We start from the raw sequence: 14,134 nt of genomic DNA on the forward strand, positions 1-14,134 counted from the left end.
GGGTTAGCCTTGTTTTATTCAAACTATATTACTCACACACTCATCAAGAATGTTTTAATGCACTTCTCAAAGTTCACCCTGTGAACATTTCCAGTACTAGTAAAAAAAAAGGTATGCATGGATAGTGCCACCTTATAGATTAAGAAACTGAGAGGGGAGAGTTTACATTTTCACGGACCACAGAGAAAAGCAACATGATAATTTAACTGTCATCAAACTGATTCTGTGCTCAAGTCACTAGAGCATGTCTGCCATCACCTAATTTGGTCAGCCTTGGTTGGCTTTGGAGAAAAAGAATTTTCAAAGAAACAAAATAACATTTTCATAATATTTTACTTATGGCCTTTGTTACAGCTTCACAGTATTATTAAGAAGTTAAATCTAAAATTCTTCCAGAGACAGAATTAAGCTCGCAACCCAGTGAAGCAGATAAATTCATCTTTACCGACCTTAAAAAGTTTTTTTGAGACATTTAATATTTTTAGATGTCTCTGACCAAGTGTTAAGTAAACTAAAAACTAAAGGAAAATTGCAGGTGGTTCTTAATATTGTATAAATCCAGTAACTTGAAGATAATGAGCAACTCACCTTTTACAAGGATTTTTAGTATTTTTCTAACATCTGTTATGTAAAGAATTGTATCAGGTGAACATCATCAATTAGATCTCCTCTTCAAGATCAAATACTTTTAATCTATTTTTTGTAATGTTTGGAAGGAACATGTTTTAATTGAATCATTTACAAATTTTAAAAATTAACCATTAGCTCAATCTAATACCAAATTTAGAGAAAAAAATTAAAAAGCTTAATTTGTGATTTCATAACCCATTAAAATTTGGTCCAAAAACTATTCTAGGTTTTATTACATAGCTAATGTCTTAGTCCTACTATTGAATGTTTTTAATATTATCATTTGAAATTAGAGATTAAAATGGTTCATTTCATCTTGCTACTTATCCTGTGCCTTTTAAAGGTAGAGATCTTTGGCTGGAAAAAAAGGAGGGGGTGTTTTTAAGGACTGATGGGCCATCATAAATTAGAATCCTGTGAGATCTTTGCAGATCTTATACTGAGTTGACAGTGTAAGAAACAGGTGCCTGTTAAGTTTCTCTTTGCTTTGACAAGCAGGTGTGTGGTTTGCTGCTTTTGCTGATCCATCCAGACACTCAAGTTCAGACAAAGGCAATCCAAAGTTTCTGTCATTTTTGTTTATTTTACCTAAGTAACTCTTGTGAACTCCACCCAGGCTTGGGAGTCTGCTCGCCCAGGGATAATTTTACTAGGTACATTCAGTGGTATTTCAAACTTCAGAAGGATGACTTTATAGAGTTGGCTGATACTCTTTTATAGAACCTGCCCTCGTCTCTTGAAACCTCCTGGAAAGCAATACCAGTGTAACCTATGTCTATTCAAAGTAGATGTTTAAGGGAGAGTAAGTCTCCAGTTTAGTGCATTTAAATTAACCTACTCCTCTTACTCATTCATAAACATATTCAGAAAGCCATGTTTTGCTCTCAGCCGCAATTTGTACTGAACTGAGTCACATAGTGAGATGTAGGAGACCGTGTGTGAAATATATAGAATGCTGGTTCTTAGTCTAAGGTCTGTGGACCTTCTGATTGTCTGTGAAAATTGTGTGTGTGTGTGTGTGCGTACAGTTGTACATTTTCCTGAGTAGAAGTATCACAGTTTTCAAAAAATTCTCAATGAAGCAACTGATTCCAAAACGTAAAAAAACATTGACATGGAGAGAATAATAAATGATTACTTGTCTTTGCTTTACTATCAAGTATAATAAAACATTGCAACATTGGCTTCTTATGACCTTTCATAATCACAGCAATCAAAGGCTGATTCTTAGGTCTTTTTTCCTCTCCTCAAGGTTACTGTGAGCCTTTCTGCAGGAGGTATTGCTCAGTGTGCCAGGCACTTGAAAGCTATCTGGCAAGTCAGTTTTAGGGGCTATTAGAGCACTGGTGGCATACCAGATGATTTTAGAAGGCACCAGCATGACATTTAGATAAATTCAGCTAGTAATAGATATCTCCCTTGACATTCTTTTTTAGTTCTTCCGGTTATGGCAAAGAACTAGTACCAGTGGCATAGGGATTATTTTACCACTTCAGGAACCCTCCCTAGTGTCTCCTTTCAACTGAAATAGCAGGCCTCCAGCTCAGTCTTCACAGGAAACTATATCTGGCAAGAATTTAATAACATTACTCAGTTCATCGTATTTCTGTTTATGATTATCTTCTATTTAAGACAAAGAATACTGGTTTTCAATTTTAGTTAATAAGAAAGTTTATTTTTTAAATAGATGTATTTAATATTAAAAAGAAGGAACAACTAAAAGAAAAATATTTTTATTAGTACAGATGACACAAGGATATGACAAAATCATAAAACTGGGGTGTAAATAATAGAAATTTGAGAAATACCAGACTAAACAATTGCTAATCAAGTCATGCTTTTATTTTTAGAGAGATTGACAATCTTTTAGAAAATTCAATCTATTTAGGATAAATCTTATAACCAGCAATAGCAATTTCTAGTAAGCATTTATAAAAAATAAGTACAAATTTTAAGAGATGCCTTTAACATTAATTACCTAGGATGCTTTTAAATGCTTGTAATAGAAAACATGACTAAAAGTATCTTCAACAATAAGGACTGATTCCTAATGGTTCCAGCATAGATTCAGTCAGTGACTCAGTGACATCAAGGATCGAGGTTCTTGCCATATTTTCCTCTGCCATTCTTAGCATGTCAGTTTTGTCCTCATATTCACTTTCTCATGATCTCAAGAGAGCTTCCATGGCACCAGTCCTCGTCCAACAATGACCAGATTCAGGAAAGTATGAACCTTTTGTCCCTTTGCAGAGCAAAGGAAACCTAAAAGTTCCCTTACTTGCCTTCACATTTCTCAAGCAAGATTGCACCTGTATAAAATCAAACATTACCAAGAAGAAAAAGAATTACACCAGGATTGCCTTAACTTAATCCTCATTCACCCACTGAGGCTAAGGAGGTATCAATAAAGAACATGGGGCTAATAACTGAACGGTATTGGGGTTCTCTTGGCAAGGAATTATGAGGGGAATGTCTGTTGAGTATTCAATCCACATTGTTTGCCATGAGCTTGCGTTAACACAAGACTTTAACAAGTTGGGACATGCAGAAAGTCTAAGGATTAATATTGGAGAAAACTCTTATTTCAGTGTCACAAGTAATAGAAACCTGGGCCAAATAGACAAAATACACACAGAAGATGGAAGCTAACAGGTTTTTTTAAGGGTCCAAATAGAGTAAACTCTCAAAAAAATTTTATCTCAGGGGTTTAAAAAACATTGATTGGTTGATAATCCTTCTCCCCTATTCTACCTGCCTCAGCTACTGTGAGCAGGAAAGGCCTGCAAGGGCAATCTTAGACCAATTTTAAAACTGGTTGTTGTTATTGTTTTAAGAATTTGATATTTTTAAAAAGCTGCAGAGTAGACATCATGGGGGAAAAAAAAGAGAACATTATTGGGCTTTGTTAGACATTTTTATTTTTTTAAATTTTAACTTACATGTGGCATATGTGGAGGGGCATCTTTATCTCACCTGTGCATAGGTCTTGTCAGTGTTTTAATCTGGCCCTGACAGATAACTTTAGCTCCAGTAAATGAGATGGTCTATGAACCTCCAACTCACCTCTCTCGAGTTACTAGTGTTATAAATGCTTTCTAAGCATAATTCTTGGCTTTATTCCCCAGTCCAGAATGAATGGAATCAAATAAATGACTGAATCTGGATCTGGTCTCAGACATGAGGAGACAGGAAATGGCCATTCAACAAATACTGAAATATTGATTGAGCACCAAAAGGATGCCAAGTTCTTTGTATTTATTTTGATTTTCATCCCAACAATAACTCTATAATACAGACATTTTTAACTCCAATTTTCAAGATATAAAATTAAGGGCCAAAGAAAGGGAGTGATTTCTTAGAGTTTACAAAACTGGTAAATACGGAACAAAGATCTGAACTTGGGTCTTTCTGATCCCAAATCCCATGTTCTTTGCATTGAACTCTCTTGCCTCCTGAGGGTCTGCACAACCAAATACCAAAGGACAAAATCAGGAGGTTATGAAGTGAGATCAAAGGTACAAGCTAAGATGTGGAAGAACAGAAAAACGAGAGTCAAAACCAAATCTAGGCACGAACAGATATTTCACACCTACTATGTGCCGAGTGTAGAATAGAAAAGAGGTTGGTATACCTGTCTAGACATGATGGACAAGGGGAAGTAGGTCAAGAATCAATAGTGACTCCAAGATATGTGCTCTGAGATCTAAAGGGAGGGGCTTTTTATATGTTCCTTGGTGTGGGGTTAGAACAGGGAGTAGGTGTGGCTGGGACTTGGGGATAAACAGGCACACCTGGGCAATAGGAATGCACTTGGCTGGGTGGGGCTAGGGAAAACAAACTTGACGGTAAGGTTGCCTTTTCACAGCTAGGTGAGGTTTCCCTTACCTTGTGCTTAGCTGGATCTGGGGGCAAATTCTAGCTACCTAACTCTTAATTAACTGACGGACATTTTCTCCTTGATCATAGCCCAAATAGTTCCATATTTTACATATGGGTAGAAGTTATTTTTATCTTGAATTTTAGTAACCAGGGTTTATTGGGGATTATTAAAGCTCTAATAGTGTTACCATATTTGAGTTCCCTCTGAAAAAATAATTGCTCAATTAGCATTTCTTCTGTTCCCATTCCAAAAAAGCTGGGCTGTTTTCACCTGAGTTGTCATCTAGGTGTAGTGTTATCTTAGATATCTATCACTTGAAGGTTAAATATCATTATTATGTTTGTTGGCCCAGATGATATACCACAGTTTCAGCTGTATGACTCATCTTGTGGAAAATAATGTAATTTCTTTTAGTGTATCAACTCTAACCTGCCAATCTTCATAATGGCCTGCATATTTTTTACCAGGCCTTCTCATATTTACCAGTGCTACCAAGAAGATGTGGCAGTTGTCTGTATTTATCCAAATCTAAAGAATAACAATGTTAGTGCTGAGACATATTTTCAACTTGAGCTTACCAAGAGCCTATTTTAATTTCAACCCAAATATGAATATACAACACAAAGTTGGGAAAATCCTGGAAGGCCAAACCATGCAACAGAATTTCCTGAGCCAGAAAACCAATACTATACCCCTCCCCACCCCCTTTCTCTGAGAGTACAAAAGATGTAAACTACTCCATGTGCTATTAGACAAAGGTCAAAAGGTACTTTGTTGATCAATTCAATCCTAATGATCCCAGGAAAGTACACATAAACTCATTTTATTAAATAAGTATTATTTACTAAACATCCCGTGCCTCCAAAAACATTGAACTCATTTTCTCTAAATGTATTTTTCTGTATTTAAGCATACTTTGGAATTAGCCTGTAAATTTTACTGATGGTAGATTGCATTGCTTCTTTTGCAAAGGTAGTATGAGTATTGTCTGCCTGACTTGGGAACAGCTCTATTGTGAAATAGCCAAAAATCTCTGAAGCTGGAGTCAGAAGGAATCTTAGGTTCAAATTCTGACTCAGCCATTTGATTCTACATTACTTTAGGCAAATTACATAGCCTCCCTAAATCTCTTCATCTAAAATATAGAGATAATAAATTTTACTTTAACAAGTGGTTGGTTTGAATCCCATGAGATGCTGCAAATAAGTACTTATAACAGTGCATGACTCTGAAGGAGCTATAAAGAAGTGGTTACTTAAATTTAAAAAGCAATAGACTCGGTCAAGAGTCAGAAAAAGAGTCAGAAAGGGAATGTACTTAAGATGTAGAGTGAGTATTTGATTATTGAGAAAAAATTGAAGGTTTGGATATTTTGAAAATTCCACGTAAAATATACAGCAACCACCCTCCAAATACCAATGACCTCCATATCTAAATTTTCAGCCATGGCCTCTCTTCCAAGCTTTAGACTCTGGTATCCAACTCCCCACAGGACTGGTCCATCTCAACATGTCCAAAACTGAACTCAGCATCTTATTCTTCAAAACTATTGTTATTTCTTAGCTTAGTGGAGTGTGCCCATAATTCACTCAGTCACAAAATTCAGAAATTTGGGTGTCGTCCTAGAATCTTCCATCTCTCATATTCCACCCCAAACATCTAAATCAAGGCCAATAGATCTGTGGTTCTTAAACCTGGCAGACGCAAGAGGGAAGAGATATGGGAACATATGTATACGTATAACTGATTCACTTTGTTGTAAAGGAGAAACTAACACACTATTGTAAAACAGTTATACTCCAATAAAGATGTTAAAAAAAAAACTGGCAGAGCTTCAGAACTAGGGAGCTTTGTAAAAATACCAAGCCCTGCCCCAGAGATTCTGATTCAGAAAGCCTGAGTTATGCTGTGGGAATCTACTTTCAAAAAATAAATGTACAGAACTTCCACAAAGAATCTGATACTCATCGAGATTTGGAAGCCACTGTTGTAGTATACCTTCTTACCCGATCTTGTATGTGTATCTTCTTCTCCATCCCTACTGCAGCTCCCTTACTTTAGATGCTCATAGCTCTCTTGAATACTAAAAGTCACCCCATTAGTGGTCACTGTGCATCCAGTCCCCCTAACCCCCACTGCATTTAATCTTCCAGTGCTGCCAGATCTATTTATCTGAATCCAAGCTTAAGAGAAAAACACATCTAAATTCAAATCCCTGCTTTGCTAATTACATGCCTATAACCTTGAGCAAATTACTTCATCTCTCTAAGACTCAATTTTCTCATCAGGAAAATGAAGATGATATTAATACCTATTAAATGAGATTTGGATGGATAGTATATGTAAATATCTTAATACAAGTACAGGGACTGGCATATAGCAAGCTTTAGAATTATTAAGCTAATATAGTTGTTGTTTTCGCTATTATGACACAAATCTATATAATTCCTATTTCATGTTCTCCTCCTGCTCCTAGCCTCCTTTTCAGTGAACAAATCCTAAGTTAGGCCTTCTTCATCACAATTGCCTTTCTCCAACCTGGACCTCTAATAATTATCAGTCATGAAGCATCCTCTGATATGGCATTTGTCCTTCCAGATTTCTTCCCATGACTCACACCTGAGGCCTGCCCAGATTATACAGCTCAGCCAAGTGGAAATTTCTAGTTTGTGTGATTTGGTTCTTCCACTGCCCAGGTCTGACTTATCCAACTACCACCTAACCAGAGTTGGGTGTCCTGACTCTAAATAAAGTTAATAAACACAATTCTCTATATGTTTTGTATAGGGCCCAATTTACCACAGATATATGGTATACAGTACATAATTATACTCTCCTCCCTACACATAAAGTTCTGAATATTCTTGCCTTAGCCAATACATAAAGTTTAAGCTCAGATAGAAGTAAAGAAAAGTAGACGCTCAGGTAAACTCAGGTAGAAGTAAAGGGAACCAGTCTGAAGAGATGTCATTTTCTGGAGGTGGGCAAGTCTGGTGGTCAGATCAGCTAGAGTGCCAAAATTCTTTATCAGGGGGTGAAACAACCTGATTCCAGAAAGCCTGTGGCTGGGGGTATTTGAAGGGCTGTGGGAGGCAGAATGAACCCCTCGGGAAAAGAGATTAGCAGGACACAACAACAACGAGGAGGAGGGTGCTAGCTAACTTTTAGTGAGTATTCATCACAGATCAGGCGCTGTGTTAATTCTTTTACAAACATTTTCTCTAATTGTTACATCAACCCCTCAAGCGGTTGAATACCAGATGGAAAAACTGAGTCTCAGGGGGGTTAAGAGACTTGCCCAAGATTACACGGCTAGTAAACAAACCGACTCCCCACAACCTGATTCCCCCACAGGGGCCTAACCATAAGAGCACTAAAAGGGGGGATTTCAGCTCACTGAGCACAGCATGTCCCAGGGGCTCTCTTGAATCAATTTGCATACTGCACTCAGAAGAGCAGTTAGTTCCTGTTTCTTTAATCCCCAGGATCCCTCTCTGTCCTGTCTGGTGGGACAGGACTGAGCCTGCTGGTTGCAGGTAAGGCTGGAGCAGAGAGGGACTTAGGTGATTCAAGTGCCACTAGGTTGGCAATACAGTTGCAGATACTGGCCTAGACAACACTATTCTCTTAAATCACATAAGAATTTAATCATAGATCCACTAGACTCTGCCCATCACAGAAAAGTAAATAACCTTCCTGAGAATTAATTTTGGGGAATTAATCCAAAATGTTCAAGACACGTGGCCTCAGTAGTTATAATACAAAAAAAAAAAAAAAGCCTAACAGCATAGGAATGAATAAGTAATTTTTGGCTCAAACTTACAAAAGCAGTCATTAAAACTTACATGACAAATTGTGCATGACAACTTTGAAACAACACAAAATAGACTTTGACAAGCTAAAATTTAAAAAGGAGTCAAAATTATATCTACCATATGGACATAATTATGTTTTTGTTCAAAGCATAGAGAACAACAAGAATAATGCACCACAGTGTGAATGGGGGTTGACTCTAGTTGGTGGAAGCAGAATTTATACTGTTTATTTTTCTTCTTATTGACATTTTATGATATTTTTAATGAGCATAGGTTAATTCTCAATGCAAAAAAATAAATAAGCTTTGTTTTTTTTTTTAAATAAAAAGAACTAGCCTCCTGGAAAGTCCTAGTGCATTTTGGAATTGTTTCTGAGTCTGGCTCAGCCCACCTCCTATTTTCTTCATCGTGCAGCCATGATCCCATGACCCAACAGCCTGGTGGCCTGTGGTAATCAGAGCTGTTAAGTAACTTCCCTGAAATTTTGAGGGTTTTGCCATTTTCCCCACTACCTTATAAAGAGTCTTCAACAGGTTTTTGGCTTCATAAACTATCAGAAATCCATTCTTCCTCCCAGCAGTCCATTTTATTAGAATGATGTGTGGAAACAGGACCACACAAGCAAGGGCTGGTTTTAATTGTTAACCCTTCCCCATTGTGTTTGGTTTCTTTCTGCTCCCTAATGGGCTCCACTAGAACTCTTCTGTAAACTTCTGTTCCTTAAGGACTCCCAATCCAAATAGGGCTGCCCACGCCCCTCCTCCACAGTGTATCCTGAGCAGAGGTAGCCAAGTCACACGCTTGCATCAACCAATGATGTTTCAGAATCCTTACCTAAGAAGGAAGTGGATGCTGGGTGATCATGGTGAACACAAAAATATCAAAGAATCCTTGTTACTGTCTTCCAGTGATGAGTACATTTTCAAGTTCTATTCCAAATACCTTGGCAGCCATTTTACTCCAGGGAGCCAGAGAGGGGAAAGTCTGTTCTTGCATCATTACCAACAGCTTGAGGAAAACCCAGTCCTTTCACATACAAACAGGGCTGGCTGCATTTGATTGCACAGAGCCAGCCAAATTGGGACTCCTTAACAGCTCATGCCTTTGACAGTTACTCAGCACCACCTCTGAGATTTAGTAGAGAGCAAAAAACACTCCAACAGGACCCTTTCAGACATGTAAGCGTGAAGCACACATGGTTTTCCGCACCTCCTGTCAGCCTTGCTTTGGTGAAGAAGAAGATTCAGTCAAATTCATTTCCATAAAGCAATGCTTCTCTATATGACTCTACAGAAACCACATTAAAGGTATCAAGTGAGGGCTATCTGTATTACTAGAAAGACACTTTGACAAACAGTAGATTTTCAAAGTGTGACTAATGCAGTACAAGGCTAGATGAACCCAAGAAGGTTAAGAAGAAAAAAAAAGCTTAACAGTAGAGGAAGGAGAGGGGCATCTAAGGGATGATCTAAGGGATCTAGAGATGATAAAGAAAAGAGTGGAAAAAAAAAAAAAAACTAGGGCAAATTTCCATTCTGAAGAAGAAAAAGCACCCACTTTTTACCTCACTTTGGGTCTGCATCTGAGAGTATAAATGGCATTGAGGAGCCCCGAATCTTCCAACAGGACTAAATTCAGTTTTCCACAAGTAGTTTCCTCGCAGGATCCTTCACACCTTCTTTCAGCCTTCCTCTCTTCCACCCACCAATGAAATTAAATGATCTCCAATATTTACATTTTGCATTTACTTCTTTTCAATTTTGACAAAATGAATTAGAAATGAGGAAATTTAAAATGAAATCTGATACAAGGTCAACTGAAAACATATTTTGCAGAGACTGACAACCACTTTGGTGTTAGTTGCCCCTGCCTCCACAGTAAGGTTTGCATGATTGTGGCCTTTTCCAGCTCTCACCAGGAAGCCAAACAAACTCAGTAAACACCAGCACCATTTATTAACACTCTTATTTTACCAGACTATGAGTTAACCCAAAAGAAGAGTATACATGGCTCCTTCCCTTAAAGAGCTGAGAATCTCAAAACTCTGCATACATAAGTCCCAGCTAAGATTTTAAAGGATCTCAGAGCTGGTTTACAGTAAGAAAATGCATTTTCATCTGATAATGAAGAAAATATGGAAGGAAGGTTAGTTGTAAGAAAACCCTTCATATACTCCAAGATTTTCTGGTACAAAATGTAATCCATGGGAGCTTGTTAGAAATGTAAAATTTTGGACCCTGCCCCAGATCTCCTGAATCAGAATTAGCATTTTAACAAGATCCCCAGTATAGATAGTGTTTGTTTAAGTCTGAGAGGCACTTCCCTAAGATTTCTCAAGCCCCTTTACACCCCCTGTTCAAACTGAACACAATATGGCTTAAAATGTTGGATAGGTAAGTAAAGGTAGAGGCAAGTGTAGAGGCAAGATCAACTGTTGGGTTTTTTGTTTTGGTTTTTGGTTTTCTTCAAAAAAATGAGGCATTTCAGAAAGTGCAGCAAAATTAATCAAACAAGTACAGGAAGAGGGAAAACAGGGGTTTCAGTTACTGATAAGCTTGATATGAGTCAATTGACTATGGCTACCAAAAAAGAAAAAAAAATTGAAAAGCAAGCAAATTCAAAAGCTAAAGACTACATTAATAGAAGCATGGTATCTGGATCAGGAAGGTGACTGCCCTACTCTACCTTACACTGGTCAAGTCTTATCTTAAGTGCATTCAGTTCAAGATATTGCAATTAAGAAAAATAGAGACAAACAAGAATATGTTCACTTGAGAAAAACCATGATAGTGAAATTAAAACCCTGACCTGGGGGAAAAATTGTTGAAGGAATTGGAGTTGGTAAATTCATTTAAGAAGGTTTTGATGAAAATAAAAAGCTTAAAAATATGGAGGAAAATCATGTGGGGAAAAAACACTTGGTCTGTGGACAAGTGTTTGAGAACCATTGGTTAAGATACCTGAGGACAATTCAAACCCCAGAAATTTGTCATTTAGGATATTATTGGATCTCCAAAGCATCTTCTGCAAAAACCAACAAGGCAGAGAAGCAGGTGTCATTCTCCTCAAATTACAGGAGAGCATGATCAATGATGGAGCCTGGTCTAGAACAAGACTTTCTGAGCCTTTGTGCAATGTCCTTTCATTACCCAGCTTGCTATGAAATTCCTACCTTGGTAATCATTACAGAAGTAAAGGAAGTAAAAGTGACCCCAAAAATTAATTTTGATTTTTTTCTTCTACCCTATGATCCAAATACAGTTGCCACTAGCCTCAAGTGCAATAGTGTACCGACACATGGCTAGGGGAACTGAGAAACTGAAATTTTATTTTTGTTTAACTTAATTGAAAAAACAAGTATAATTATTTTATATTAAACTAATATTTAATTCAGTTATTGGAAATCTTTAAGCATGTTTGAGGCATTTTGGATATATAAATTTAGTTTTTCAATATTATGAAATCTAAATGTTATTTTCAAGGCCAATTTAATATCCTAATTGACATGTGCTGTATGTAGGTGGAAAATATGCCCCAGAGAATGAATATGTACATGAAAGGAGATGCAAAATATTTCAGTATTTTATATATTTATTATATGTTAAAATGTTTTAGATATGTTGAGTTAAACAAAATATATTATTAAAATTAATTTCACCTCTTTCTTTTTACTTTTGTAATGTCTTTATTAAAAACTTATAATGACCTATGTGGCTCACATTATATTTCTATTAGACATCCCTGTTCTTTGTCATTCTGAAAAAGTTTGAAAAGGAACTCAAACCTCTTTATCCAAGCTGAGTCTGCCAGTAGTTCACTTTTCTATCAAACATGCCTGACTTAAGAAGGAAAGATGCAAACTCTGCTGAGAAGAGCAAGATCTCCAACATTGCTCCCTCATCACCCCTCCAAGTATTGCAGAGGTTTTAGTAGAGGCCCTTAGGAATGCATAGTTTCCCTGCTGTAAGACACTCTCTGACAGCAAAATGGGACATTTCTGGAATGTATTAAATGCAAGGAGAAATCCCTTCTCATTCCTGCTCCTTTATTTCAGGTGAGTGGTGATCCCTTAGGTGGTTCACCTCTTTTGCTGTTGCCCTGTCTCCCCTTGGGTGGGACCAATCATAGAGGAGACCATTACCCTGTTCCATCCTCTACAAGGGAAGCAGTAAAAATCAAGTTACATACACTTGAATGCCAGGAATGAAGTTACAGAGAGCCTGGTTCTTCCCATCTCCCCAAAACTAAACCCAAAAGCTCACAATTGGGAGTTGTGGTTTGAGAAATAAGCTTGGAATACATCATTCCTTTCCACTTCTTCTCTACCTGGCTATCTCCTGTTCATCCCAGTAAAGGCTTCTTTCAGTAAACATTTCCAAATCCCAACTGCTAAATTTCAGTGTACTTTCCTCTACTTCCGTCATACCCTGTGACTCCTTCTTTCATATTTATCACCACTGTCTACATCAAAGATCTCCTAGAATCTACTGAGGTGTATTTCCTCATCATTGCCTGACATTCTTAAGGTAAAGGCCAAAATGCCAAGGACATCCTGACTTTTGAGAGAATCTGACTAGTTTACGGGCCTAAGGGTAAGCAAGGTGATGGCCTAGAGTATGTAACAGTGCTTCCCAATCCTCACATGCCAATTTCATGGTTTTTTTTACTGTACCTGAGTTCCTCTAGAATTCTTATTAATATATATTTAAATAGCTCATATTTTTCATTTAAATGTGTTTAAAGAAGAAACTTTACATCACTGTCATAAATGGAAAACTAATATTTTTATATGCATTAAAAGAACAAACAATCAGGGGCTTCCCTGGTGGCGCAGTGGTTAAGAACCCGCCTGCCAATGCAGGGGACACAGGTTCGACCCCTGGTCCATGAAGATCCAACATGCTGCGGAGCAAATAAGCCCATGTGCCACAACTACTAAGCTTGCACTCTAGAGCCCATGAGCCACAAATATTGAGCCCGTGTGCCACGACTACTGAAGCCCGCATGCCTAGAGCCCGTGCTCTGCAAGAAGAGAAGCTACTGCAATGAGAAGCCTGCGCACCGCAACGAAGACCCAACACAGCCATAAATAAATAAATTATTTTTTTTTAAAGTCCAAGCAATCAAAATAATCATTTATCCACTACCACCTAAAATCCTCTCTTCTACCACCAGTGGTATACCCATTACATACAGGAATAATGGTCTAGAACGTCATTGGCAGAACAGATGGAAATCTAAAGTGTGGACATAAACTTTCGAAAATTTCACGGCAAACTGATTTGGCTTAGCAAACCAGGTTTTTCAGAACGAAGACTTTCTCTGAACCACGATCCACAGATATGAAGATCCCCTCTCTGGACTCAGAGCCGAGGACAGGATGAGGAATAGGGAAGTAGAGGAACCCAGTAAAGTCTAAGAAAAGCAAAACTCATTCTCCAACCCATTCCACTCCCAGCCTCTAGCTCCTAGCGGTGACATCTCAGTGAGCAGCATACTGAGAATATTGGCATGGACAAAGATTTTAAAGGGGAGGCAACAGGAAGCAAATAGCTGAAGTCTGAAGTTCACTTCGCATGTGCTATGTATCCCAAAGTGGCCGATGGGTCCCTCAAGTGCTTCTCTACCTCCTCCATCAAAGCCTTTATTTAGTGATAGTTTCATAATCCCCCTTAAAGCAGGTTCTGCAGATAAAATAAATTCAGCTTGACTTTTTCTTCTAAGTCCTCTTTCTTATTTGGGAATTACTATTTTTAGCAGCACAATTTAGTTTCTCTTTATCCATGTGTATGAAATGAAATAAAACTCA

Source organism: Kogia breviceps, chromosome 8, assembly GCF_026419965.1.
Source record: "Kogia breviceps isolate mKogBre1 chromosome 8, mKogBre1 haplotype 1, whole genome shotgun sequence".
Taxonomy (NCBI): Eukaryota; Metazoa; Chordata; class Mammalia; order Artiodactyla; family Physeteridae; genus Kogia; species Kogia breviceps.